The sequence below is a fragment of the Myotis myotis genome, unplaced genomic scaffold (assembly GCF_014108235.1).
Source record: "Myotis myotis isolate mMyoMyo1 unplaced genomic scaffold, mMyoMyo1.p scaffold_m19_p_8, whole genome shotgun sequence".
NCBI lineage: Eukaryota > Metazoa > Chordata > Mammalia > Chiroptera > Vespertilionidae > Myotis > Myotis myotis.
In genome coordinates this window covers 29158916-29181433 of record NW_023416390.1, presented here as the reverse complement: position 1 = coordinate 29181433, position 22518 = coordinate 29158916, and the positions used below count along the sequence as shown (strand labels likewise).

The 22518-nt window shown below is 38.3% G+C and overlaps 1 long non-coding RNA gene across 4 annotated transcripts in view; it reads left to right on the top strand.

Moving 5' to 3' along the window:
* The first annotated feature begins 3441 nt into the window (after positions 1-3441).
* The window catches only part of LOC118662271, a 115740-nt gene continuing 96663 nt past the window's right edge, over positions 3442-22518 (top strand). For all 4 annotated transcript variants that reach the window (XR_004969664.1, XR_004969663.1, XR_004969662.1 and 1 more), the window contains exons 1-2: positions 3442-3534; positions 4633-4790. This is a non-coding gene — a long non-coding RNA (uncharacterized LOC118662271). The remainder of the gene's footprint in view (positions 3535-4632; positions 4791-22518) is intronic.

The following is a 22518-nucleotide window of genomic DNA, read 5'->3' as shown; positions in this document are numbered from 1 at the left end:
TTTGCCTGCAACCTACTGACCTTTTGGCTTCAAAACACTTCTCCCTTTTCTGCATATACCACTATTAGTTGTAAAGCTCTTTGTAAGTCAAGAGTGCTTTCGTTGTTGTTCATCAGGTATTTTGCATGAGGTGTAGCTAACCAACAAAGAGAACGTTTGTTCGCTTTGGCTCCATCTCAATGGTGATGTTGGCCATTTCATCTTTGTTCCAAAAAACCCCACATATTCTACCAACTTGAGGGGTTAGTGGTATAGACATTTTCATGGGCATTATATCAATTCTCACATCAGCTTTATAAATACAGTAGTACTTCACTGACTCTTTAGATAAGTTAAATTTGAAGTTCAGAGAGAGGTCAAGAGATTTGCCAAGGGTCTTGGAATAAGGAAACAGTAGTCCTTATAGTCCAAAGGTGAGTCCAACCCTCTAGTTATCATTTTCTTAAAATTTGAGTTGAGCCACAATAGCTACATTTAGAAAAGTTATAGGTATTGTTCTTGTCATAAGCAAAGTGTAGGTAGTAGAACTGCACTGGTTAACCCACTGACTGACTTTGAAGTGTGTTTTAGAGGGTTATAAGAATTAACAAATAAATGCAGAAAATTGCACTTTATTATGTAACACAATCCTGAATTCCCATAACATCAATTCTCTTGAAAAATTCTATGATTAGGAGTTAGACTTCAAACGGAAAGATTGAATACAAGCCTTTGTTCCCCCTGAAAAGTCCACTAAAAAGAGAGTGAAGGAACCAAAAGGTATTAACCCCCTTGTCAAGAAGATAGGAGCAGAGTCCTAACAGCCAGGTGTATTGCAAGTACTGGTACGTCTGCTTGGTCATATGGTGTAAGTGACAGAGCGGTTTCCCAAATAGTATGGAGCTGCCACCAAAACCTTTCTTACTCTGGGCTCTGCCTAACCATTCAAAACCGGCATCCTTACAGAGTACTTGGTAAATGATAGGCCTCATACTCTACCTCGAGTATAAGTTGCCTCCAGAATTCAGGCAGGTGTTCTAGGTTCTGTGCCTCGTTCTTAGTGAAAGAAGATACGAGATGCAACACCTTCCCTTTCACTGGGGAGGAAATATCTCAACTTGCCTCAGAACTCTCAAGCCCCAGAAATTTCACTGAGGCTGCCTGAATTTGGTTGGATTTATTTCCTACTGTCTGGTATGCATGTGTTTTCCCAGGATATTTTTGCTTTCTCCCCATCACATTTAATCAGCACGCCATCATCAGTGTGTCAGGGTGACTGATTAGCATATTATTTTGTGTAATGCAAGGTGATAAAGGTGAATCTGGACTAGATGATAAAGTAGGGCTACAGATTGATGTACCCCCATTATAGTGCAGTGAAAGGGTATTACTGCCTTTGTCAAGTGAAAGCAAACTATTTCTAGTGGTTTATATTAATAAATATATATTTTATAAAAGCACTTAGACCAAAGGCCGTGTACTTGGTAATAGATACTTAATTGGCTAGCACCAGCAAAGAAACCACATCCAGAATATTATCTTCAATGTAAGTTGACACCTGGTTAAATTTCATTCTTCAAGAGCAATTTCTCATACACACAAATACGCTAATTGAATGAGAATGTGGTTGGGATTTTGCAGTCCCGCCAGAAAGAAACAACATTGATTTTGATGCACTCTTTTGATATGCAGAGGCAGTTCTAGAGGATTTTGCTTGTTTTTTCTACTACACTAGCCCTCACTTCATAAGTCAGGGTAACAATGTGGATATTCTGCCAGTTGCTGAGTATGTCTTTTCTAACTGTGCTTTCCAAGACAAGAAGAATAACCATACAGTGAGCTTAGGAACCTGAGAGACCCATTCTAAGCTTGATTAAAGGGAAACTCGGTTCATCCCTGGATTTTATAGGCCCCTACTCTGATTGTTGGATCTTAATCTTGTTTGAGCCCCTAGGAATTAGCATCAGTTAAGTATAGTAATTCAATCTATCCTCGCCAGTTAAGTCAGTGTCTAGTAATACTTACAATTTCTGAGTATTTTCCTTTATTCAATTTACTACCCATGAAGTAATTTTTGGTCCCATTGGAGAAGGTTAACAAGAAAGCATACAGTGTAAATTGTTGACATTATATCAGGAGGTTTCTTTAAGGGAAGAAATTCACTGGCTCACTCAGAAAAGATCAACAAACCTCATGGCTTTATAATTTCTATTACTACTAAAATATTCTACTATGCTATATATTTTATCTTTCAAAGTTATATCATCTAATATGCATTTCATTCTAATTATAATGGCCTGATCATTATAATTTACCTGTTATTTTGCCCTTCCTGGTCGTAGGACTTCCCACTTATCACACAATATAGATATAGGTTATTATTATGTTTACTTTGGAATCTAGTCATATCAGAGAACCACATCCAGATTCTTATCCTAAGGTTATATTTCCCTGAGATCAATTCAATTACCAACAAACATGTCAGTCAGTATTTGGTAAGGGAAAAAGAAACCATTCTTTGAATTCTGACCATAAAATGTTTATATACAATCAGGAGATTGTGGTACTGTTGGAAGAGCTGATTGGGTAGAAGAGAGCAATCATTTGTAAATCTGGTACTAAAATTCAGGGAGCAGCTGGGGCAGGGTTCGCAATGTGACAGTTGGGATCTGTCTGAGGCAGAAGAGTGACACCTGACACATGTGTAAACGTGTCAGCCACAGTGAAGTTATATCTGCACACACACCTGACTATTCGTCCTCCACAGAAAAACAGATTCCGGTACAGCTACTTTCCTGATCTCACATGATGGCCAGCTCTAACCTGGAACACGTAGGACAGGTGACTCCAAAAAACACACTTCTTGGCCTATAGTTGGTGTGGTATTGGTGTTGATAAGCTGATGACTGAAGATCCATGTCTAAAACTAAAAAATAAAAGAAATATTAGAAATATGAGCATTTTGCTTTGAAGAGATAGCTAGATGCTGTGTATCATTTCTTAAATAAAATGAAAACTAGGAGAGGAATGATATATGCTAAGGTACTATTTATCTTTTCTGCCTTTAACAATATTTGATTTTTAAAAGAATGTGCAAGTATTACTTTAAAAATCTAGGGTAATAGGGCTGAGGAATACCATTTTTTCAGGTAAGTTAGAAGATTTTACTGTGAACATCTAAAACATTCCTATGTCAATGTAAAATAATTTTATGACTCTTTCCAAAGAATTAGGGCATTTGGGTTTGTTGTATTACTATATTTGCTCAAGTTTCTCCTTCTCAGACCTGGAAGAGACATAATGTCCTCCAACGGCCTGCATAGGCACTTGGGACACATTGCATATCAAGGACATTGTGTTTTGTTTGGTGAAGCCATGGCCAGAGCAGACAGCTCTTACTCCAGGAACAAAAGGTCAGGTGTCAGTTTAACCCCAAACATAACCTTGGCTGGCTGTTCATAGGACAGGGTAAAGAAGGAAACTTTCTGTTCTCCACGGTAGGTTCTGGACCTGGTTGGACTGGAAGTTTCAGCATGGCCAACATTACGTGGATGAGTAAGTGCTAAATGGGATTGTCAGCTAGAGGTTTGGTTGGAAATCAGAGCGGGAGACTTTGTATGTAAAGTTATAGAAAGATCTATGTGGAACTTATTTCAGATCCTTCAGTAATACTTGTCAAAGCTTAGAAAATCTTTTGCTTAAATATTCTTTTGGAAGAGGTGACTGTTGGAATGGAATTAATTGAATTTTATTATTACTGAAGGGTTTTTTCCCCCCACATATTAACCATAAGTGATTCAGCATTGAAATTAGAAGTTTTTCAGAGAAATAGAATTGCATAATGTATTAAGCATGCATGTTTCAGAAATAATCTCTCTGTGCTCAGGTCCATCTGCTGACTTTTGTTAACTAAAGTTCCCCCGAATTATTTCAGTTGAGCATTGGTTTCTCTTGCCTAGAATGAAGTTGATATTCCCTATGTCATAGCATTGTTAGGAAGAGTCAAATACCTGATAGTGCATGTAAATTGCTTAGACAAGTTTCCAGTGCATAAGACCTATTACTATGAATAGGTTTAGACTATATTTTTTATTACATAAAAGCATATTTATTCAATATGAGGGAGAATGTGTGTGAGTGTGTATAGGTGAGAGCTTAGGAAATTTAAAGTTGTGACATGACAGTGTTCAGGCTCTTATCTTTTGGTCTCTGTAAAGGGGTGATGATTGGGAACACTGTACAGTTGTTGAAAGGAACAAATTAAATCATGTAAATAAAGGCGCTTTGCAATTCTGTAGAGATATGTCCAGGGAACAATCTGGCTACCTGACTCCAAAGGCAGACAGAGCTCTCTCTACCACAATGCTTAGCCCATTTTGCAAAACAGAAAACTGAAACTCAGAAAGATGAGTGACTTCTTAACAAATCAACTAATGAGAAAGTGATAGAGATGGGAATGGAAACTCAAGGGCTTGATTCTCTCTCACTGAATAAGTTGAGTTCCACCTAAGCTATAAATTATTACTGATCTCTCAAGTTTCTAAATCTATCTCAGTGAAAATAAGGATCTGAGAAGGGTTAGTGATTTTTGAACTGAAAATTTTAATTTTGTCTATGTTGAAAACGTTGGACCTATTCTTTTCTTGTACACAGCTGCCAGTGGGCATGGAGGTTCCCTTCTCTCCTCGGGTTCCTGCCACTAATATATAAAACCAAAACAAAATTCTTGGTGCCATTGATATTGATTTCTTTAAGTCAGAGAAGACAGATCTTTATTGCCTGGGTGGACCATGCAAGGAAAGGAAGAACAGGTGAGCATCTGCCATCAAACAAGGAAACATTTTTAGTGCTTGGGTTTAATCTTCTCCAGTAAAACATTACTCATAAAAGCAGTCTTTCACAAAGAGCTGTCATTAGTGTTTGTTTTTTTTTCCTTTCTCTGAACTGCTTACCCTCTGGTGGAAATGCTGCCAAGTGATGAGATTGTCCTAAAACAGTTTAGTGGTTGGAAGAAAAGTTCTAGATCAACTGTAGATGGGGAAAACTGAGCACCCATACAATAGCTGGATGTGATTTCACCAGCTCGGCTGTTTGCTTCTCTGCACAGGCTGTGTAGTGTTAAATGCTAATGTAATGCCAGCATTTTCTTTACTATTTAGACAAAAGAAACCCTAATGAGATATTTCTAAGTCTGCACATGAGTTTCCATAGCAATCCTTGCCTTGGAATAAAATTAGGATAAAGGACTCCTCAACATAACTTGAAAATCTCAACTAACTCACAGCAACAGGTTTCTAACACAAAACAGACATTTCTGTTGGGAATGCTGATTTGATTAAGTGTCCACAATGGAGAACTTTATTTAGCGGTACCATCTGCAGCCATAATTAGTTTGAACTTGTGAAAATGAAGAGATTGATAGGAGATGTGACATTAATTTCCGAGAAAGGAGTACTTCCCTGCTTTGCATGGATGAAAGCATAGAAATGTAATGAAAAGGCATTCACTGAGATGCTACAGGAACTCGTTAGGAGCTTTTAAAGGTTAACTGAGAGAGGGAAGAGGCTGAAAAATTAACTTGGGGACTGGAAGTCAAGTTAGTGAAGCAGCTGACTCAACACCTCTTACTACTACGATAGCTTCTTTTCCTCAGGAGCCAAATGATGTCTGTCTTGTGAACCAAAAGCCAGAGCTCCCCAAGGGTGAAGAGGTGCTAACTAATTATCTTATCTTCCTTGAGCACCTGGATTTCTATGATGCAGACCCCTAAGAAGAGCTTTAGAGGAACTACTGGTGGAGACTAGTGGGCTATCCACCACTTCTGGAATTTATTTATTTATTTTTATTGTTTTATTGCTTAAAGCATTACAAAGGGTATTACATATGTGTCCTTTTTCCCCCCCACCCTTGACAATACCCTGGCCTCTCCTACCCCCCAGTGTCTTATGCCCATTGGTTATGCTTATATGCATGCATCCAAGTCCTTCGGTTGATCTCTTCTGGAATTTAAATGAGCACACTCATCACCTGAGAACCTTGTGAAAATGCAGATTCTGATTGGTCTGGAATGAGGGGGCCTTAAAGCCTGAGTTCCCAACACGGTGATGCTGGTCTCTACTTGGAGTAACAATCTAGACCATTGTAAATAGGAGAACTAGGAGGCGCATCAGTGGACACACTCTTTCCCAGCTCTCACTGAGATCACAAAGTAGGCAAGAAAGCACTTTTCTTTTTCATCAACTTCTTACTCTCTTTGTGTCTTTCATGCCCCTGCCTCACCTGACATCTGTGCTATTCGGGGGTTTCCTGGGAGCTCTGGGGATGGGAAGGGACAAGAGATAGAAGAATCACAAGTGGTGATTTTCCAAAAACCAAAAGAACCCTCCCTAGAAATATGAGCAACTTGCTCATATTTGGGTTGGTTGTATTTTGCTCACAGCCCATTTCTTATCCCTTAAATGTTTCTGGGGACATCCATGTTTGTCCTTGGCTTCAGTCCTCTATGCCAGACTCACTAGGTCAGTGGTCGGCAAACTGCAGCCCCTTGAGTGTGGCTCTTCCACAAAATACCATGTGCAGGCGCGCACGTACAGTGCAATTGAAACTTCGTGGCCACACTCAAGGGGCCAAAGAGCCGCATGTGGCTAGCGAGCCGCAGTTTGCCGACCACTGCACTAGGACAATACTCTGAACAACACCGCCCCCTAGAAAGAAAATCTTGCTCTTCTTATAACATCACATACTAAATTTAATATATTGTATGCATTAAGTTTAGTGTTTATCATTACAATAAGTCACTATTAAAAAAGGCATACTTCCTTTTTTCTCTTAAAGTAATGGCTGAACCTGTTATGTAAGATCCTTAAATATTAAAGAAACAGATTGTCTAATTTCTATTGGGTTGGAGTTCAGGAAATCTGGCTTTTGTTCCTTGCTTAGTCTATCACTTACTCTGTGATCTGAGGGCAATTTATCCTTTCGATATCATATCTAAGGAAACCATTGCACAAAGGTTTACAGCTATACAGAACTCCTACTCTCGATAGAAACCTTTTTAAAAAATACCTAAAATATTTAGAGTTCCAGAAACTTATCTACTAAGCATACAAGTTGATAAACAATTTAGAGTAGTTTTGATAGAAGGATGCAGGTCACTTGGGAAATTTTTATATCCATAGGCCGTATGACACTGTCCATTCCCTCTGTCACATTATTAGGCCAGATTGCAAAAACACATTAAAGATGTAAGTGCTTAATTATTTGGGGAACAACTTATCTCCTAAACAGTGTAAGTCAGCTGGAAAACATGCCGAGCACACAATTCATAAGGCAGGGACCTTGAGCATTATTTCCCTGTGATTAGTTTATACTGAGAATCTTTATAATAGTGTCTAGAACTTACTGAATATTAAAAATATAACTGAAGAACAGCTGGATGCTCACTGAATTCTGTTCCTCTCTTGAAATCTCTTAGACTTAGGTAAAGTGATACTTATTGATTCAAATTACCAGCATTATATCTCGTGGTGCTTTAGATTACCTGGACCAAATGAAATACTTTGAATGGAAATCAGTTACTTTCAATTTTTTTTAAGTGCTGAAAGCTTTTCTGCCCAGCTGCAAATGTATGCTTTGATACTCTGAAAGCCAAAAATGGATTTTTTTTTACTATAAAAATGTTATTATAACACCATTAAAGAAGAAAACGAAATATCTCCTTATCGTACCATCGGAACAAAATGTTACATTTTGCACATTCCCTTCCACTCTCTGCTTCATATATGTATATTTAGAACAAATTTATTTTTAAACAGGATTTTAAGATGCTGTTTTTCAGTACCCTAATGCACGGAGAGGCTATGTAAGAGGGTTGCAGATTTGCAAAGTGACTTTACTCAAGGCAGCACTGCCTTCTTTTTAGAGATAGACTCAAGGTGGAAGCAGAATCTGATGACGTCATTTTCCCTCTGATTTGCATGATCTTTACACACCTTCAGACTACTATGCACACCCCCTTCATGCTATATTTTCTGCCCTCTGACCCCTTCACAGACAGGGAAAGTTGCATCCATATTCTTTTCTGAGGCTATGCAGTTGGCCCCTGGCTACCTCTCAGATTTCTTCCCACACCGCTCCCCCTTAGCTGGCTCCACTCCAGATACCATGGCCAAGATCTTTCTTTCCTCAGAGCTTTTCACTCACTGTCCCTTCCACTGGGAACACCCTGTGCCTGGATCTTGCATATTTGGTTCCTTCTTAACCTTCATGTTTCGGCTAAATGTTATCTCAGGGAGACCTTGCCCTCAATGAGAGTTCCTCTCCCTCCTCTCTCCATATCATATCACTCTGTCTTATTTTCTTCGTCGTGCTTATTATTGCCTATGCTAATCTATAATCTAAAATCTGATATTTATTTGTATTTATGTATTGCTTATTCCCCTCCTACTGATAAATGGATACTTCATGAAGCAGGAGTCCTGTCTTTTTCTCCACTATAAACTGGTACCTCTTAACACACTTGGCAAAGTAAGCCTTCCATAAATAGTTACCGAATGAATAAATGAGTGAAACTGTGCGCATTAGCAAAGCTTTTTCCCATACGAGTATCCTTCCCCTCCCCTCTTTCTGTTCTGAACGGAGTAGGAGCAGAATATTTCTGTTTTTGTGTTCCACAATAGGTGGGAAAAACCAGCAAAAAGAAAAGCCTTGAAAAATACATGGATAGAGGGAAGTGAGGCTAACAAGTGCATAATGCCTTTGAGGAAAAGCTCTGGTGTCATACATGGCCCAAAAGCAATCCCCTGGGAAGCATTTTTCAATACCCTCCGTCAGGCAAAGCTATGGTGTAATAGCAACTTTGCTGATGGATGGGTGGCTTGCCTCAGTGCTTGTCATGGTATAATATAATACACTGTTTCAATATCATGTGTTCCATTTTCTGCCTATTTTTGAACCTAGAGAAAAATTGCCCCCTGGTAAGAAAGAAAAAGAAATCCCCCTAATACTTTGATTTAAATTTCATGGCAAAAATAAATTCAGCTGTGGCTGGGTTTGAAAGGATTTGAAGCTCTAAGAGTGAAGTAGGTGGTCACTGTGGCTGGTAACTGTAGGTAGAGTCGAGTATTCTGAGGTCGGGCTCATCAAAAACTGAATTGTCACCTGCATGCCAATTTTAACCTCAAACTGCATAGTTAAGTGTGTTGTCATCCTAGATCAACTAAATCTCTCAGAAAAATACTTAAATTAAAAATGAAAGAAAATGTCTGTTCTGGCCAAATAAACTAAAAAAGTAGCCCAAAGTAATTTTTGTTTTGAAGAACTGGGTCTCCTTTCCCCGTGGGGACACTATTGGCCTTTGAACATAACAATCATTCACCTCAGGAGTTCTTTCTTGCATTGAGTATTATTTCCCCGTCACCTTGTAAGCCCCTTTCTCTGCCCTATTCAGGCTCCTCACTGGGAAGAGAGACTGGTTGAAGAGAATTCTGCAGGTGTCCATTTCAACTTTCATTTCAAAGTAGAGAATCCTTGGCAGCAGGAAGTACCCTATTGAGACTGAAGAATAAAATGGCAAATTATAGGTCTACATGCTCGGCACTGACACGCAGTTTTTGTCAAGGTGGCAGCTGGGGATCAGGGAACAATTTAGCTGGAGGTGGGAGGGGAGGAAGAAGCAGAGAGAGGGCAGAGGAATGTACTATCAAGAGGTAGCAGGTAGTAGTTTCAAACCTAAGTGTTTTATTACGTTCTTGATCGCATGGGATTTTCATTCTAAATTAGCATGTGTGCTACAAATGTAAGAAGAGGGGAAATGGAAGAATGAAAGACAGAGAGAAAGAGTAAGCTATTAGGTGGCCATTGGTACACCAAAATATTCACAAAAAGGAAGTCCCCACACCACATCTAATATAAACAGTGAGCTCACTTTCTGTTACATCATCCAGAGAGCATGAGGGAATGAAGCAAAAACATTGCGTACAATGCTTATTTTTAAAGCAAATTTCTTAAGTTATTAGGGGAATTTTCCAATGTTTACAAGATTCAGTTATTACAACCCCTTTTCTATATAACCATAACCATAAAATTCTCTAAATTAATGTAAAATATTTGAATATAATAATAATACTTAACTTCTATTAACTGTTCTTTGCTGTTTTGAATGTTTTACCTGTATCATTTATTTATTCCTCAAATTCTCCCTACCAAGTAATTCCTATTATCTCCATTTTATAGATGATAACATTGAGCTATGGAATAGATAAAGAATTTACTCAAAGACAATAAGTTTCTATGAGTAGACTTTTATGGAAATGAGTGTATTAGAAAATGGGAGACATTATTATATTCAAGAAATTTGACATTGCTCTAATAATCTATAATAATAAAGTGTTAATATGCTAATTAGACCAGATGTCTTCCAGACGTCATTCTGGACGTCCTTCCTGACAAAGCCAAGGCCGGAGGGAAGCCAGCCCGGGTCCTGGGTGCCTGCAGGTGGCCCGAGGAAAGCCAGCCTGGGTCCCAGGTGCTGGAGGGAAGCCGGTGCCGGCAGCTGGGAGAAGGAAGGCCTACTCTTGCACGAATTTTTGTGCATCGGGCCTCTAGTATGACATAATATGTGGAGACTAAGTAAAGTTAACCCTTGAAATTGGTCAGGCATTAGATTTATTTTTTTGTTTTGACTGGCTATATTAGAAAAGCTTATTTCTTAGAATGTACTTTGTCGCACCAAAGTGTAAAAAGTGACCATCCAGTTTTCTTTTAATGTTTTTTTTTGGGGGGAGGGGTTTCCTTGTTGGAAAAATAGATACTCAGAATACCCAATGCATGATTGCACCCAATTAAGAGCAAATTGAAATTAGATTCACTGTATTCTGGAGATAGATTCTTTGTTTTAGGGAGAAGGACATCAGCAATTTTTTTTCAAGTGTCCTAATCCAGGTAGCCTGAGAAATGAGTGATTCATTCATTCATTTATTTGTCAAATAATGTTTAGACACATTATGTATCTGGTGCTCTTTTTAGTACTAGGAATAAAAAGATGAATAACATTAAAATGTTTATATTGTCATAATCTGTTTCTTTAAAATGATGAGATGAACTTGGAAAGAGAAAATCACTACACAAATTGGTGAATATTGTCACAGATACTATAGGAGAAAGAACGAAGAATGAAAAACATCTAATCTCACCAAGAGAGTCAGGGTAGCACTGAGAAGCAGAAGGCATTTTAGGCCATCAGGACAGTTACCGGAAAGGCACTGATGAGAAACCCTGTAAAATGACTAGAGATCAGTTAAAAGGGACTCAGTGTGGTTTTGGAGGTGACTCATCCATTATTGACATTAAACTTGACATTCTAGAACCCCATCTCCTATTGTCCTATTATATAAGAAACCACTTAAGACATTTTTTTCTCCAATATTTCCTATCACCCAAACCAATCTGGAACAGCTCCTTCCCTTCCCCATGTCCCCTTTGGTTATAATATGCTGCATCAAGGACTTAATCAGAGTCAGGCATAGAGCTCAGAACTGCCATTCTTTATCTCATTTATCTCTGGACAATCTCTATGAGATGGTTTTCATTATGATGGCTCTTTCAACAATAATGCAACTGAGGCCTAGAGGGGGCAATTTACAGAGATGACTTCGTTAATAAATGACACTCTTCTGTCCTTAAGAAGCTCAGAGGCCTTTTGCGATAAATGCAAGCTGCAGACTACTGTAGGAGGACAATTCACAGAGTAAATGGACAGCCTGCGTGTTGATGCTTGAAGAGGCAGCAAATTCTCTCTTTCCAAAGAGAAGCATGTAGAGTTTTTCCCAATTTTACCTGGTTACAATAGGAGGATGACCTATAGTGCAAATTCATTTTCTCACTAAAGAGAAAGGGTCCTATTCTACCAAAAGAAGACACATGACAATTTTTTAATCTTATGCTTTATGCCCAATGTTCTTCATTACCTAATAGATATTGTCTATTATTTTGTTATAAAAATATATAGATTATAGATATAAGCATGTTTTCTATTGTTCTATTGTACATTTTATTATCTGATATATGCCTGAGACTCAAATAAGAATGATTCTCTTTTGGGTTATCTTTCCATTTAAAGCCTCAAAAACTATTGGCTTGAGGTCAGAAAATTAATATAGAAAGAAAAGGAGACCTGAGTTCTGGTTCCAGATCTTAGTGTACTACCTCTGTTATATTAGGTGGCCCTCATTGAGCACCAATTTCCTAATCTGTGGGATGTAAAGAATACACAATTTCTAAGGTCTTTTCTATCTTCAGAATACAGTGAATCTAATGTTTAAGTGGTTTCCATTTTCATGTTAGTAAAAAGCAACTCATAGCCCTTTTGTTTCTATCATTGACAACTGTTAACTTTTTTCTTTAACCTTGGCCAGAATGGAATGAGTTGCTAGTATCTAGTAAACCTGAGAGAATGAGAAACAAGACTAGTAAGTTTCTCATACTTTTAAAATTCTTTTATTTATTCATTTTTATTTTTGAAAAAAAATATTGAAAAATTTTGGATGACATTGGTTAATAAAATTATATAAGTATCAGGTATAAAATTCTAGAATACATTATATGTGTGTTATATTGTGTGTTCACCATCCCATATTAAGCACTGGTAAGTTTTAATAGGTAACGAACAATCTATACACTCCCATCTGAATGGTTCCTGGAGTGAGTGTCCTTGTGGTTAGAAAGCAGATGAGGACACTGGGAAAAGAATAAGTCTCTGCATGTAATGACTCAGTCCCAGACTGATCCCAAAGCTTCCTCATGGCTGGCAAAACTGTGATGCTTCCTTGAGTAGCCAGATAGTCAACAACACAGAAGCACTTATATGCCTGCAGAGATAACAAATAAAAGGAAAATTCAAATTCATCAAATATGGAGACTCCGTTCTAGGGAACAGGGGGAAACATGAACATCCTTAGGTCTCTCAGTCATATCCCAAGGCGAGGGGTGTTTATTATGCGTGCAAGCAGAATTTCCTATCTTTACTTTAGGCTTTGAGGAAACAAGTGCAATGTAAGTGAAAGGTAAATTTCCTTTCTGTCATGGAGATAGACGCGACAATTAACAGAAATTGATGGAGCGGCTTTAAAGAAGTTATAATTGACTTGAGTTAATAGCATATAAAGCACAGCTCCAGCTTCTCTTTCTATAATGTAATCATTTGATACATTTCAAGCTCAGTGAACAAGCTTGAGGCCATAAACAAGTATTGAGCTCAGTCCCAGCAGAGCTCACAAACTGGGTTTATCTCCCCTATATATATAAATGCAAGGCGTGATTTCTTGGTGCATTCAAGACATAATTCAGCAGCCTGAGAATGCATGAAATTCAGGCTGGCGGCTGACGCTTAAGCAATGCATAAAGAGTACCACACACCCTTTACTGCATTCCTGCCTTTGCATTAAGGCAGGATCTTGTTATTTAGCGGTGGTGGTTTTAGAAAGGGATTATCATTTCCAAGATAAGCCTTAAGGAGCATTCTGGTTGATCATTTGGCTTAGAGTTCACATTCAGGGAAATGAAGAGTTTTACTATTTCACAAGCACTGGAAACAAACAAAATGCTTTAGTAAACATAGCAAATGACAGTCTTTTGTAGGTGAACTAGAGGCCCAGTGCATGAATTTCATGCACTCGGAGGGGCGGGGGAGGTGTTCCCTCAGCCCAGCCTGTGCCCACTCACAGTCTGGGAGTCCTCAGGGGATACCCGATTGCCGTTAAGGCAGGAGAGGCTCCTGCCATCGCCGCTGCGCTTGCCAGTCGTGAGCCCGGCTTCTGGCTGAGTGGCACTCCTCCTATGGGAGTGCACTGACCACCAGGGGGCAGCTCCTGCATTGAGCATCTGCCCCCTGGTGATCAGTGCGTGTCATAGTGACTGGTTGTTCCGCTGTTTGGTCAATTTGCATATTAGCCTTTTATTATATAGGATAATTTGACCAAGTTGAACGGGTAGCCTGAGTGTTGTTTCCTGGTGAGTGGAACACAGTCTCTCATTCCATTTTATGAAAATGATGTGAGAGAGAGGCATTTAAAATACGTAAATTGACCCTTGCATAATATGGGTTTGAATTACATGGGTCCACTTATATGTGGATTTTTTCAGTAAATGCCAATAATGTTTTCTATACGCAGCTGGGAATCTGTGGATGTAGAAGGCTGACTGTATGCATTGTTCTACAGCATTTTATATAGGAGCCTTGAGCATCCATGGATTTTGTTATCTATGGGGATCCTGGAACCAATTGATCCCCCAGGGATACTGAGGGACAACTTAAGTTTTGGGAGAGTCAAAAGCTTTATGTGAATTTTCAACTGGGCAGGGTATCAGTGCCATTAACTCCTGCATTGTTCAAGGGTCAACTCTATTTGTATATGCTACCATGAGTATTCTAGCTTTCACTCCAAAATGATTTAAAGTTTACAATATAAGAAATTACACTAAAATTAATATTTTGGAAACAGAAAGTGAAAATCAATGGGAAAAGAAAAACCCAAGTGTGACAACTTAAGGGTTAAGGGAATTAATGTGACCAACTTCAAGCTGGGCACTGAGCTTTTAGGCTCCTGGGCAGGGTTTACTCACTGTCTTGCCTGGATTGTCTATGTGCTCCTGGGGGAAAGCTACACTGCTGCTAACAGCCACGTGGCTCAAGCCTTCGCTTTTTGCCTACATGTAAACAGTTGATCATTTCACTCTTTATAAGTACTCCTACTACGAAGAGAGTGGGTGTTTACAATAAACTATGAACTGCCTTAAATACTAAATATGCTTTGTTTTATGGAGAAGATTTAGTTTATTCTTGCAATAGGTTATACATGCCATGGACCAACATTCAAAAGACACAAAGCAGTATGCTGCCCCAAATGACTGAGGAATTTGAGGGAAGATGAGGGTAAGGGAGTGGGAGGGGAGTAATTAACCTGGGAACTTATATGCATACTAGAGGCCCGATGCATGAAATTTGTGTGCGGGGCAGGGGTCCCCTCAGCCCAGCCTGCACCCTCTCGCAATCTGGGACCCCTCAGGAGATGTCAGACATCCCTCTCGCAATCCGGGACCCTTCGCTCCTAACCTCCCACCTGCTTGCTCCTAACTGCCAACCTGCTCACTCCTTATTACTTGGTTTGCCGCTCCTTAGCGCTACCATGGAGGCGGGAGAGGCTCCCTCCACTGCTGCTGCGCTTGCCATCCGTGATCCTGGCTTCTGGCTGAGCAGTGCTCCCACTGTGGGAGCGCACTGACCACCAGGGGGCAGCTCCTGCATTGAGCGTCTTCCCCCTGGTGGTCAGTGTGCATCATAGCGACCAGTCGTTCTGGTCCTTCCAGTCGTTCCACTGTAATGGTCACTGGGTTTTTATATATATAGATGGATATATGTAACCCATTATTTTACATGAATAGTGGAATTCTACATACATATTTTAAACCTTACCCTTTTCATTTACATTTATATCCTGAGGAATATTCTATGAGTACTCAGAGACTGCCTCATTTTCATTATAAGATGTACATATTGAAGGAATTAAAATAGATAAAGTTAAACTCCTGTGTATTTGTATATAAATATACCACTGCAGTTGGAGATTTTAACAACTGTCTCTTAGTAATTGATACAACAACTAGAAAAAACATCACTAAGGGCATGAGCAATCTTAACAACCCTATTAATCAAGTCAGTCTAGCTGATATTTATAGAACCCAAATGCCCAACACATTCCTTTTTCAGGCACATATTACATTCATCAAATTGTCCACATCCAGAGTCATAAAACAAGTCTCAATAAATGTTGAAAGTTGGCAAATTACAGAGTAGAATTTAATAACATTGAGAGGTCTATACAGCCTCCAATCTATGAAATTACATAGTGAATATCTATAAAAAAGATGAGTTGAAGAAGATGCTACATAGAAAGTTAAAAAATATTTTGAACTAAATTAGAAGGAAAAATAATAAAGATAAGAGCAATAATCAATGAAATAGAAAAATGAGATTGGGCATCTTTTCAATAAGTGCAGGAGTCATTTGAACTTTCCTTTTTATGATAAATTATTTACTAAATTAAAAATTTTACATTTTTACTTGTATTGATGTTTTTTAAACATTAATAACAATACCTTATTGCATTTATTGGTCTGCCTGAGTTGTTTTCTTGAATTTTATCTTTAAATATCTTTTTAAATTTTTCATTATTTTAGCTTTCTTCACTATGAATACCAAATAACTGTTTGTGGGGATATCTTTACTCTTATCAATACCATTTTTTTCTTTATTTTGACTGTGTTCACTTCAATTTGTGCTTATAGGTTTTCATAATCCATGCTGTCAAATTCTTTACCTGGTGTTTAGTCATGTTTATTTTCCTCTGCTGCTTCCAATGAACTTTATTCCCTAGATGGTTTTCTGTATCTTTTATGGCTGCTTTGATTTCTTATTTTAGGACAGCTTTTGCTTCATGACATATATTTATTAAGTTTCTGTAGTTCATGGTGATACATTTATCATGATTTTAATTTGTTCCATTTTCATATTATCCAGAATTTGATATTTGTCATTTCCCATGTACTTTTTCTCAGTGGGGGGCATGTACTATCTTTTAGGTGGGTAGTTTTTTTTGATCATTACACATAGTTAAATATGTTCAATTCCTCCTCGTCCCACTATTTTCAGGATGCTTGGGGAAATAGGGGCAGAAGTTATGCTTTGGGCTAGCAGAAATTTTTTATGACATACAATTTATTGTGAGAGCGACCTTATCTAAGAACTGTTTTGCCAGCTGCTAAAATTGGTAGCAGCGGTGTTGCTCCTAAGGCAGGGCCTTTCTCCTCCCCCCTTCACAGGCAGACTGCTTCCTGAAAATATGGCGTGTCCGTGTGATGTCTTTCACTGACCACTTTTCTTTCATCTCCTACATATCAGCCTGAGTTTAAGGCAACCTCTACCACAAGCCTGTTCTCCTACAACCATTCTTTAATGGTTGCTTTTACTCTGAAAGCTTTCTCAAGACCCCTGTCGGATCCTCTCTTGGCTACTTCCAGCAACCCTGTGTGACCTTTGCTTCATCTGGCTGTTCCTTCCTCATATTTTGTTCTGTGGTATGAGAGATGCCTCTTGGTTTCTTCAGACATGAATCCATGTACTGTTTTTTGTTCTCCTGGATGTCTGGCCAACATCGTCTTCACCACCATGGTCAAATCACAAGAGTAATATTTTGTTGTTACTAATTAGTAATTCTGGCAAGCAGTTTTGATTTGGCAAGTAACACTGTGAAAGCAATATTTCCTTTCCTTGTCCGTGTGAGCAGGCGAGTCTCATCAGATTCCCTTTTCTCAGTCATATAATACATTAAATAAAAGGATTGGCTCATTAATCATTCAACAGTCAGCTCTAGTCCCATATTCTTCCTTTTCTGCCAAGGGACCTCTGCCATGGAGACACTGCCTCCTCTTGTCCTCCTCCACTGATCCAGCTATTTATATCCTGATGCAATATTTATAAGAGAAAATGTCAGTGGCTTTTGATCTAACTCACCCTGTTAAGAATGTCACCAAAGACTGGACAAATACCTTCTCAGGCCCCAGCATGCCCGGCAGTGTCAGTCCTGTCTGAGATGCCCTTCTAATCTCCTCTTTTCCAAAGCTTCCCTATCTTTCAAAGCTCAGCAAACATCCTGTCTTTTTTAAAAGATGTCTCTAACTGCCAAGTGCACAAGAAAGTCTCTCTTCTCTGAGTTCTTTAAGTCTCCTCTCCTTCCTTCTTATGGTGGTTTGTGGGGGAGTTAAACCATGCATCTGGGGACAGACTGCATGCACTGAAGTCTCAGTTCTGTGAGCCACCAACTGGGTAACCTGAGGACCTAGTCTTTCAGTGTCTTAACCTAAAATAGAAGACATCTGTGCCTTAATTATTTATTTTTAAAATGGGTTATGATAAAAAAAAATGTGCCTTATATGATTTTTCATTAATTTAATTAACAAATGATGCTGGTACTTAGTATATAAGTGCTATTATTTACAGACTAGAGGCCTGATGCACGAAGATTCGTGAAAAAATAGGCCTTCCTTCCCGTGGCTGCTGGCAACGCCTTCGCTCTGGCCTGGAGCCTCCTTCCACCTCTAACCTTGTCACATCAATTTGCATATTCCCTCCTTATTGGCTGTGGGCGCTGCCATCTTTATCGTGAAGTGACAGTTAATTCGCATATTACTCTTTTATTAGATAGGATATGCATATTTCAACAATGATACATTTATCACTAATATGCACCAAACACTGTGTTGGATGTTTCAGCCAGTGCTTTGTCTTAGGGGAAGGTGAGGTTCCCCCTAAATTTTTATTTTATTATTATTATTATTATTATTTTTAAAATCTTCACCCAAGGATATTTTTTCATTGATTTATAGAAAGAGTGGAAGAGAGAGGGAAAGACAGAGAGACATTGATGTGAGAGAAACACAGATTGGTTGCCTCCTGCACAAGCCCCAACCAGGGCCCTTGCCTGGGAGGAGCCTTCAAACAAGGTACGTGCCTTTGACTGGAATCGAACCCTGGACCCTTTGGTCTATAAGCTGATGCTCTATCCACTGAGCCAAATCAGTAGGGCCCTATAATTTTTTTTTCATAAATTATATAGTGTGTCATTTTCTTACAACCTTATTGAGGCACAACTTTTGTACAAGAAAATGTGCATATTTAAGAGTACAATTTGATGAGTATTGGCAGGTGTACACTCCCATAGAACACCACAATGAAGATACACATTTGCATCACTCTAAAAGGTTGCCCAAGCCCTTTTTCAATCCATCCTTTCCTCCATCCATTTCCCCAGGCAATGACTGATCTGCTTTCTGCCCCTGTGGATTAGTTTGCACATTGGAACTGTCTTAGTGAAATAAAGAATGAGTTTGATCAACTCCTACCTGGTGTCGTGCTAATGGAATGCGCCATGGTTGCTGGACCTACTGTATGTTGTGATCTTGAAATATACTGTAAATAAAAATCTAGGCCGTGCTTTGGCGCATAGAGCACACACAGCTCATGAGTGCCTGGGCAACCTGCATTGCTCCCCAGTTTGAAGCCTTATCTGTGTGGTCATGGCCTTCAGGTGACCTTTGTCTGGTCAGTTAACTTAAGCTACAGAACCAAAACCAACAGAGACAGACGAGCAGACTTCTATTGCGTGTTCCTGAAAATGTTTGGTTGTTTAAGGATCGCATGTCTGTTTGAAGAGATTATTTTTTGGAATCATAATGAATGTAACTGTTTTTTTTTTTAATATTTTTGTGCTCTAGAAGATGTATTAATCAGAGCATAACTAGTTTTTCATTTTATAAAATAGAATTTGGGGCAGAAATGAAAATGGTGTTGAGCTCTATGTTTTAAAGTTGCATCTTAAACTACAAAGAATCTGAACTTCATTATGAGATACTCTGTGGTTTTGATAAGGCATCTTTGTTCCATCTTAATTGTTTTCAAAAAGTTTTATACATCAATTGTAATATGCTACCTACATTTATAAGATATAGTTCCTATTTTTAAAATGTTTTCTTCTTTACATTTAAAATTTAGTTGTGAAAACTCCCAACCTCCATTAGCATTCACAGTAAATAAAAGTAATTCTATTCTTAACAGTGATGTTGCTTTCAACTCTATCTTCCAAAAATTTACTGCTTAAAATGAAAGAAAAAAGTAAAGAAGTAAGTTAAAGAATTCCCAGAAATTGCAACAAGATCTACTTCTGGGCTAATGAATGGCTCCTTGAGGAAAATCAACTCTCTTATTAATATAACATCTGGCTTGCATCTTGCATAAATAAAAACACAAGAACAGGGTAGAAGGAACGGAAGAGGGAGGAAGGAATGTGGGTTTCCTAGAATAATAATCTCCAACAGCCAAGAAATCTAATTAGAAGAAATGTCATTTATTGAGACTTTAGTCAAGAAAATTCCACAAAAGAAGGCAAAGCCTCCTGGGACCATGAGAAAAATATTGAGTCAGTTAGGTAATTAAAACACAAAAACTAAAACAGCATGCAATGACTACAGGGCTCTGTTCAGTCAAAAAGGTGATGATCAACGGCTTCTCTGGGGACCGTTTATGACTTTAACCACAGAAATTCCATGGCCTGGCTAATTTCTTTTAGAGGGTTTCTACTGTTCTCTGCATGATCAGATTTCTATTTTTTTCCTGTGTGCATTTTCAGTCTGCAAGAAGAGAACAAGCATAAATAAAGATATAAACGGGCCAGGTCTCATGCTATTACGTGGATGAGTGGAATGGTTCCTCCTCTGTAGGAAATGCCGTTTCCAGCAATTTGTTAGAGGTCCACTTGATATTAAAGTTGAATGATTCTCTAACTAAATCTTGCTGTTTGATTTTTCCAGATATGTAAATTGAAGCAGTGAATTGAAACTACGTAACATTGTAATTGGCTAGTATCAGATAGTGAAAAATCAAATGGTAACATAAGACAAAAACGAGACTGTTTTCAATTGTTCGTTTTGTTTTAAGAATCAGCTACCTTGAGCGTGACAAGGTATGCCTGGTGTCACTTTTCATCTATCTTGGCTCACATTTTCTGGGAAGAAAGTGTGGTAAAGGAAAAGACAGTTTCTGTGTTGCTTAGAGAGTTTCCTAGGTTCTGGAGATATTTAGCAGAGTTACATAAATTAATCCATGTAACAAAATAGATATATAAAATAAAATATCAGCAATGTGGGGATCTTTTTAAAAATGAAAAATACCATCTATGATACCAAATATTATTTTTCTGGGTTTTCTAAAATCAGATTATTCAGAGTTTATGCTGATAAAATGCTTTCTCTGCCCTTTGTACGTTAATCGTTTTTATTTGTGACTTGGTAAGAACTTTGCAGATATACAATATCAATTAACATTTTCAACAATATTTTGGCAATAAGCATTACATTCTCCAATTAACTTTACCAATTATGTCAATATGCCTTTGAATGCACATCATTTTCCACCCACCATTTCTAGGAATTTATCCTAATTGCATAACTATTCTGAAACATATGTAGAAGAGGATTTATTTTAGTATGTTTTATAATAGTGAAAATTAGAAACAAACCAAATGTTATCTGTAGAAGAAATGGGTTACTTATATGGTAGCACAGCCAGACCATGAAATGTGATTGGCCACTGTGAAGAGGATACAGAGTCCAGCCAACTCTAGTCTTTAATTGGCTGCTTATTCACTCGAATCAGTCTCTCCCCAAAGAGTACTGTAGTCTAATGTACAATATGAGACATGCACTAGAAAAGAATGTTTAAAGGATGTTGATAGGTATAAGTACAAATTACAATAATTTATTTACATGTCTCTATTGAGTCACTCCCTGAATTAATCACACCCCACCTTAGAGATACTTACATAGATGGTCCACCCAAACATGGCTCCTTGACTTCTTTAGTGCCAGTATCTTTCCTTCACCTTCCCTGCACTAAAATTGTTATACCCTAGATATGTTGTCATCACCAAACCTCAATGTCACATTTCCCCTTTCTATCACTCCCTATTCAGGTAACTCATTCTAGTAGTGCTAACTCATAAATCTGCAGACATCACTGAGAGGGCTCCACCGCCACCACCTCATTTGCCTTATTTTCCAAGACAGTGAATATAACCATTTTGTTCACCCTTCTGCAACAATGGAAGTAGATAATGACTATCTGTGGCTGCCCATACCATTAAGTGGGAAGTGGATGGAAATCTTTATAATGACTGAATCGAGCTGACAGCCCCTCAATTCACTGATTAATCTTAACCTTCAAAAAAGGTGCAGTGGATGGTGGGAAGACAATCGTTACAAAAACCACCACATGGATTCAAACAGTAAAATCCAAAATGTGGGAATTCTCCAAGACAAAATACCCGACTTCTTAAAAAAAAAAAAATAAATAAATTGCAACCTGGAAAAATAAGGAGGGAGAAACTGATGGAATTGCAGACTTATGGGACATATCAATCAAATGCCATGTGTGGAACTTTTTGGATCCCAATTAAAATCTTGAATTGTATAAACATTTATGTGACAATATTCATGGATATTTGGGAGAAATTTAAGTAGGTATTTGAGGAGAATGAGTTTATTGGCAGTAATTTTAGGCCCCAAAATAATAATTGTGTTTATGCAAAAAAAAGTATTCTTACAGTTTATAGGTGGTTTCTTAAGTGTCTACCAATGAAATGGTATGGTATATTGAATGTGCTTCTAAATATTCTGGGGCTACAGGAGAAGTGGGTGGGAAGCATAAATAAAACAGGATTGACAATGTGTTGAAAGTTATTGAAATGGATGTTAGGGATTTTCCCCCAACAGTGTTTTTATGACATCTGGCAAATCCTAAAATTGTGACTTGCTGTTCAAGTCAGACCTCTGTACTGCAAAGCTTTTAAGAGATTATTAAGATGGCGATTATGTTGATGGGTGGCTCTATTTCCCCTCCTTTATTTAAGAAAGGTTTTAATGGGAGCTAAAAAA